General features: G+C 40.7%; 1 non-coding gene across 1 annotated transcript; it reads right to left on the bottom strand.

Annotated features, from left to right (window-relative positions):
• Window positions 1-364: 364 nt before the first annotated feature.
• Window positions 365-471, bottom strand: LOC125910458 (U6 spliceosomal RNA). The gene has a single exon (XR_007453968.1). It is a non-coding gene; the product is annotated as a U6 spliceosomal RNA (small nuclear RNA).
• Window positions 472-7,407: the final 6,936 nt, after the last annotated feature.

Below are 7,407 nucleotides of genomic sequence, written 5' to 3'. Positions count from 1 at the left end.
GGAAATCAACAAACAAACGAAAAAATAGATGAATAGACAAAGAAACATTCTAGGAGTCCTTTGGTGGTGGCTGGCCCGTGGTTGTGGATCCCCTAGGAAATAAAAACACAGACAACTGGAGATGTTTACTTCCTCCTGGTGCCTCTTCCTTTTCCCCTCTCTTTAGTTTTATTGCCATCAACTTGAAGACTCAAAAGGTAAGAAACAAGTAAAATTTATTTCAGATGATTATCAAAAACTGGTTGATCTCTGTTCTCTGTGCCAAGATAGAAACCTGAAGCCTGAACAGTTCACAGGTGAACCTAAGGAAATGATGGCAGTTTACTATTTTGAACAGAAAAAGAATAGAATGAGTTAAGCACCAAAAGGATATGAATATTTCACAAATTTGCATGTGATCCTAGCGCAGGGGCCATGCTAATCTTCTCTGTACCGCTCCAATTTTAGCATACGTGCTGCCGAAGCGAGCACAGGAATATATATATTTCAAAAAGGACTATATTAACACCCCAAGCATCACCTAATAATCAATTCACATGTGCTTGATTCATGCTCACAGTTTGTTTGTGTATTCATAAGCTCATTCCGTATTCCTGCGTGTGGAAAGTGGGAGGCACGAAGCAGACTTCCTTTCTTCTGACTTTTAACCAAGCATGAGAAATAAAGTGCAAGAACTGGACTTGCCAAAATCTCCTGATGCTTGGAGAAAAAAAAAATAATTAAAAGCCATAAATTAATTTAAAATGTGGGGGGAACTGTTTGCAAAATAGGGTACAAAACTTTATTTAAAAGCTATTTCTACTCGTCACATTTTCTCTGCATACTAGAATAGAGTTATGGTTGCAGTAATGGTTTGCTTACGGGCAAGCAATTAAGCACCTGTAGTCACTCCACAGGATGTAGATTTCGCATGAATAGCTATTTTATAAATAAACAAATAGAAACTCATATATGTAATGGCAAAGGCAAACGCCGCTTGGATTTTAAATTTTAAAAGGACTGTTCCGCACTTTTTTGGGGAAATCATTTGTTTCCATATATAAATTGGATTCGACTTAGCCTTTTCATTTTCCACATGAATAATTAATAATGTCATCATTATCCTGACAGTCCCTCTCTAGCAATTTAACCATAATAAGGCTGTAACGATTCACTGCATTAAGGTCCATATAAGCAAGATATGAGCAATGCATATGATGAATATAAGCGTGAGATTTCTCAGATGTAGGTGGAAGTTGATTTTGGGTATTCCATCCCCTCTTCTTAGAATTGGTTGTCTATCCTGGGAGAACAGGATTCCTGCCCCAGGGCTCCTCATCTGTTCTCTGGATCTTGAGATGCTTCCTGTTTTAGCGTGTCCTCTGCGGCATATGGAGCACCTTGTAATTTATTCAAATTCAGAAACAACTGATAGAGAATCTCGGCTTGGCCAGGTACCACCTAAGTGACCCTCCTACGTTAGCTGTCTAACTTTTCTAAGCCTGAATATCTTCATGTGAAAAAATAGGGGAGAGATATAATAATCACCTCATAGGCGAGCCTGAAGAATCTTCACTCAGATGGTGGGGCGGGTAATGGTTCTCACAAGCAGGATAGGATGTCTTCTCTGAGATCCGGCTACCAGTTAATAGTAAGCCACCTTTACACTGGCCTGAGAGGGCTGCTCCTTCCCTCTCTGTGCCCTGGACCAAAAGTACCCGGACCTCGGCTTTCTTCAGCAGAGATGGGCAACTGGGCTGGATCTGACAAATGTTTTCACCAAAACCTGTGGGTGACAAAGGAAATTAGTTAATGGGGTTTACCTGATACAGTCTCTTCTAAGACTTAAGAAGAGCCAGATGATGCTAGGAGGGAAGATTGTGTAAAATAAACTAGTGAGAGACAGGATTTCTTTAATTTCATGAATTTAGAAAAAAAATAACATAACATACAGTTTAAAGCATGTGGAGGTATCCACGTTGTTTTATTGGACAGTTCTCAAATGTTATGCAAATATTATTAAAATAAGACTTAACATTAACAGGTAGAATTGTAGACAAAGCCTAGACTTTGGCAGCAGGTGTATCTGTTTTTGAAAATCAGATTCACTGTTGACTTTGAAAGTTTAGGGAAGCTGTTTAGCCTCTCAAAGATCACTGTCCTCATCCGTACAAGAATGATAATGATAGTTGCCTTAGGGTCAGCAACCAGTCACTTAGCAGATTATCTGCATGGGAGTAAAGTCTCAATACATTTTAGGTATCATATTGAGATGGGTAGGATATGAAATTAAGAGCATGGGATCTTCTTCCAGAAGCCTGAGTTGTAGTTTTGAAAATCCAAATTATGCCGAAACATTTTCATAAAACACAACTCTATCGCTTAACTTTTCTTTGATTGCACTGTGTGCAATAATACTAGAAAAAAGTGAACCGTTTTATTCAGGAAACAGACAAACCAATGACTTTAACAACTTTCTGAGATTTACCTCCTACACATGGATTTTTCTGTGCTGTTCCTTACCTAAGGGCTGCTTTGAGCCAGCTTTCAGTAAGAATCTGAGCACACCTCCTTCCCACAAATAACAATTACAACTAATGTCGACACAACTCTGGTTGTTTTTGTTGATTCCCAAAGGAATTCAACAAAAGCAGGAAAGATTAACGAGGGAAGCTGAGGCTCATATGATATAGCACGTGCACTCAAAAAACTTGGCAAGTTTAAAGTCAAATTAGGAATTGACATTAAACCTTGAAAAGTTGGCTGTAAAGAATAGGATAGCAACTAAAATTTACAGCAGAATAAAATGTTAGAGTCCTAATAAATGTTCAAGGAGAATATATACTCTAAAAGAGTAGATTCATTCCAAGGTTATCTTAGATTTCATAGAAACGTTTCTATAAGTCTCTACGTAAAAAAGTGGAGAAAGAGAAGGGCACTTAACAACTCACAGAAAAAAAAAAGATATGTCTCTTAAATTACTATAAAACTACCTATAATTTTTGTCAATTATGATATATTCTTATTATGAGATTCTGAGAGTCATTGTAGTACAAATGGAATTGTGAAATGTATTAAGAAACAGCAAATAACAAACTGCATCCAAAACAGAAGCACCTGCTCAAGAAGACACCTTCCGTTTTGCTACTCGTTCATTTCCCGCCAGTTCCCGTGACATTTAGTAAATCCCAGAACCACACCCACCTCATCTACAGGTTATTAGCTGTAAAATGGTTAGATGGGAATGACATTAGGTAGATGACACAAGAGTATATGTTTGATAACAACGTACACTCGATATTTCAATAACATCAATACTTTCATTAAAGTAAAATGAGAACATTTTATTCAGACTGTCATAACAGTTCAGAAAGTTGCTCTAATGTCGCCTCCACCTCCCGAATTCTAGAGCAATTTATCCTGTCCTATGGTTAAAGCTAGAGTGGATCATAAATATGGTACCACAAATTTAAAAGTGTGTTCGATTCCCACAATATTTGGGAATAAAGTAGCTGCCTCTGGTATTTTTCAGAGCATACTGCATGAAAGCTTGCAATACTCCTGCACCATGCAGATCTTTTAAAATAGAAATCAGAATGGCAAGAGTTATAGAAATTGACTTGACTTTGGGCCTGAGAGCGATTATTGCATAAAGAAATTAACAACTTTCTTCAAGTAGTGGTAAATGTCTTGACTCAAGGATGTGACCTTTCAGCACAGACAGACAGGCGGGGACAAACTTAGGCACATCAGCAAAGCACTGAGCAGGGCAGAGAAGGACATCAGGCTGGACACATTTCAGTTGTACCTGGCTAGCGATGAAGAGATGTGGTGTTTAATGGAGTATTCCATTTACTCATAAGCATGCATGTAGAATTTGCTATGTGGCAGGCACGAATTCAAGCCCACTAAAAATACTAGCTAGAGGGGCACCTGCATGGCTCAGTCGGCTAAGCATCAACTCTTGTTTCGGCTCGGGTCATTATCTCATGGTTCCTGATTTCGAGCCCCGTGTCAGGCTCTGCAGTGTGGAGCCTATTTCAGATTCTCTCTCTCTTCCTCTCTCTGTCCCTGGCTTGCTTGTGCTCTCTCTCTCTCTCTTCTTTCTCTCAACAATAAATAAATAAACATTAAAATATATATATTAACTATAATTGTCCTCCTAACAACGTATGAGATAGGAACTATATTTACCCATGTTTTGCAGATGGGGAAACTGAGGTGCAGAGTGGTCAAGCATCTTGCCTAAGGACTCAGAGACAGCAAACGGTGTGCTCAGGATTGGGAGTCAGGCGCTATACCTCCAGGTCAGTGCTATGTTGTCAACCACAATGATAAGTACTTGCAAAAAGTCCAAAGGACTCTTTGCCTCCATTTCAGCAAAGGCTTCAATTGTAAGAGAAGAAAAGAAAAAAAAAAAAAAAAAAGAAAGAAAAGAAAGCAGTACAAAGGCCCCCATATTCCAAAGAAAGTCCCTTTGCAAAAATTCTAAATCCATCAGGGTTTATTCGGTTATGCTGTGGTGAGGACTGACCGCCGCCCCCCACACCCCCCAGGGGCTCAACCACAGAGGAATGTTTCTTGCTCCAGCCAGAGGGTATCTAATGTTGGCTGGGGCTTCTCCTTCAGCATCTCTACTCTGAGACCCAGGCTGGGGGCAAGGCCTTTATCCAGAACACTGTCAGCTCTCATGTCAGAGAGAAAGCAGGCCCCGGTAGGTTTTACATCTGTGTTTTGTGTGCCTACATGTAACAGTGGTCAATTCTACTTCCCATTTATTGGCCACAGCGAGGTGCATGGTCCTGCCAGCCGACAGAGGAACTCAAGGGACAATCCTACCATGTGTGTGGAAAGATATGGAGGGAGGGGACCATGCGAGAGAGTTGGAGAACAAGAATATCGTGCAAACAACAGTTATTACCACCACTAACGGGGTAGCTTAAAACTCCTTTTTAAATACCTGACGTCTCACCTACACAACAACTTCAAAGCCTCCAAGTATAATGGTCAGGGACGTTGAAGCTGGTGAGAGAATATCCTTAGAAAACATCGTTGGAGTGTCCGTGCACTTTCTTTACCCCTTTTCCATTGAAAGAGGAAGGACGTGCTCACCTTCCTCGCCTCCGCTCTAAGGGAACAATTGCACAGGTTAGTTTGTGTGCTCTGGAATTTGCAGACCCACTGAATTGATGTCTGAGTCACAGCTGAGCAATCATGTGACAGGCTGACCGCAGATCCATTCTGCACAGTAGGTAACATGTGCTTCCAGTATGGGTCAAGGTGAAAGTTTCCTGTGGAATAGAGAGGAGGGAGAGATTGAGAGAGACAGAGAGAAAGAGAGGGGCAAAGACAAGACAGAAAACTGAAAAAGAGACAAAATGAAACAGAGAGAAAGACAGAAAGGGCAGTGCAGGAGCGAGTGAGTCTTTGTAGGAGTCTTTGCACAGGAGAGCTTCCTGAAGGGGCAGCGGGATCCCCTGAAAACAGGGCTGTGTGGGAGTGGTCTGAGAACCAAGATCACCAGGGTAAGCCCTATGCAGCCAGCCAGAGCGTGGCTCCCCATAAATGGGACGAGCTCCCCATAAATGGGAGGGGTTCTATGGAAACCAGAAAGCACCTCACAAAAAAAAGAGTCAGCTTTAAACTCTACCTAGACCATTTTCCTGTTTTCATCTTCTCTGACACACACCTCTCCCCTCCTACCACGGAGGGGTCAGAACACAGCTAGAGATCAGGAGTGAGGTGTGTGTGTGTGTGTGTGTGTGTGTGTGTGTGTGTACGTGCACTCTCTCTCTCTCTCTCTCTCAAAATAAATAGCCCACTAAAAAAATTAAAAAAATAAAAAGAATTGTTTTATGGCCCTAAGCCTGGCATACTGATCACAGAACTGAGGTTGTTAGCAACTAAAGCAACTGGGAAACATTTATACTAACTGAAGAATGAACAGATAACCTATGGGACAGCCTGTGACCTCACTCACTACCAGAGGAGGAGCCAGCACCACAGGCAAAGTTAGCATTGCTCCCTGATAGACTCTAGAACTTGCCACTTTTAAAGTCCCAGCTGTAGAGAATGCTCATGGCCTAGTATAAGTTTTATTCTTCTCAAATAATCCTTTGGTTATCTTTATATTAAATAGCAGAGCTCAATATCCTGACTATAGGGACCCCGATTCTGTTGTCGTTGTTGTTGTTATTCTTTTTAATGTATATTTATTTATTTTGAGAGAGAAGGAGAGAGCCAGAGCGAGTGAGCATGAGCAGGGGAGGGGCAGAGAGAGGGAGAGACAGAATTCTAAGCAGGCTCCATGCCACCAGCTCGGAGCACAACATGGGGCTCGAACCCGTCATGATCTGAGCCAAAATCGAGAGCTGGATGCTTAACCGACTGAGCTCCCCAGCTCCCCAACCCCAACTCTTTATAGATCTTACATTTCTATTCCACAGAGTAGACCTGCCCATACACTGACCCCCTCAGAATCGCCTTGAAAAACTATATATTTCTCAGTGTATAAAGTATGCTTGTAATTGAACACACACATACCTGCACATTGATTGTTTTATTTATCTTATTTTTTTTATTTTGAAATAATACCAAACTTACAGAATATGTGTAAGCACAGCAAAGTCCTTTTTCTTCCTGAACCAGGTGTGAGTTAGATGCTGACATGATGCCCGCCACTCTCAAATATTTTGGTGTGTATTTCCAAGCAAACAAAGACATTATCCTACAAAACCAAAAAATTTCAGTCAAAATCAGGAGATCAGCTTCAGTATGTAGGGTGGTTAATCTCATGTGTCATCTTGGCTAATCTGTGGTGCCCAGTTGTTGGGTCAACCACTAGTCTACATGTGGCTAGGAAGGTATTTTATGCATGTGATTAATATTTACTATAAGCTGGCTTTAAGTAATGGAAATTTGCGTGGGTAATGTGGATGGACTCCATTCAATCAGCTGAAAGGCCTTAACAACAAAATAGAAGTTTTCCAGAAAAAGTGGGAATTTGGCCTCAGAACCACAAGACCATAAAAGAGAAACCTTGCTTGAATTGCCAGCCTTCCAGGCTTCTCTACATATTTCAGAGTGCAGAACCCCCAAATCACCTGCAAATTCCTTAAAATCAATAAACCTCTCTCTAATATAAAATACATAATGTAAATTTTATATCTCTATCTCTATCTCTAGATCATTTATCTCTACATCTATATCTAAAATATCTCCGAGTCCTTTTACTGCCTTAATCAGAAACTGTATCTCAGGCTACTTTGTCCTTTCTGACCTCGATAGTTTTGGAGATGACAGGCCAGTGTTTTTGGTGAACGTCTCTCAATCTGAGTTTGTTATTTCAGCAGAAACTGGTTTAAATTGTGATCTTTATTAGGATTATCTCTGCCGTGATTCTCTTTCTCCTGGCATCTAACCATGGCA

The sequence above is a fragment of the Panthera uncia genome (assembly GCF_023721935.1).
Source record: "Panthera uncia isolate 11264 chromosome B3 unlocalized genomic scaffold, Puncia_PCG_1.0 HiC_scaffold_1, whole genome shotgun sequence".
NCBI lineage: Eukaryota > Metazoa > Chordata > Mammalia > Carnivora > Felidae > Panthera > Panthera uncia.
Note: the sequence above shows the minus strand (reverse complement) of the source record. Positions and strands in the feature narration are given on the sequence as shown.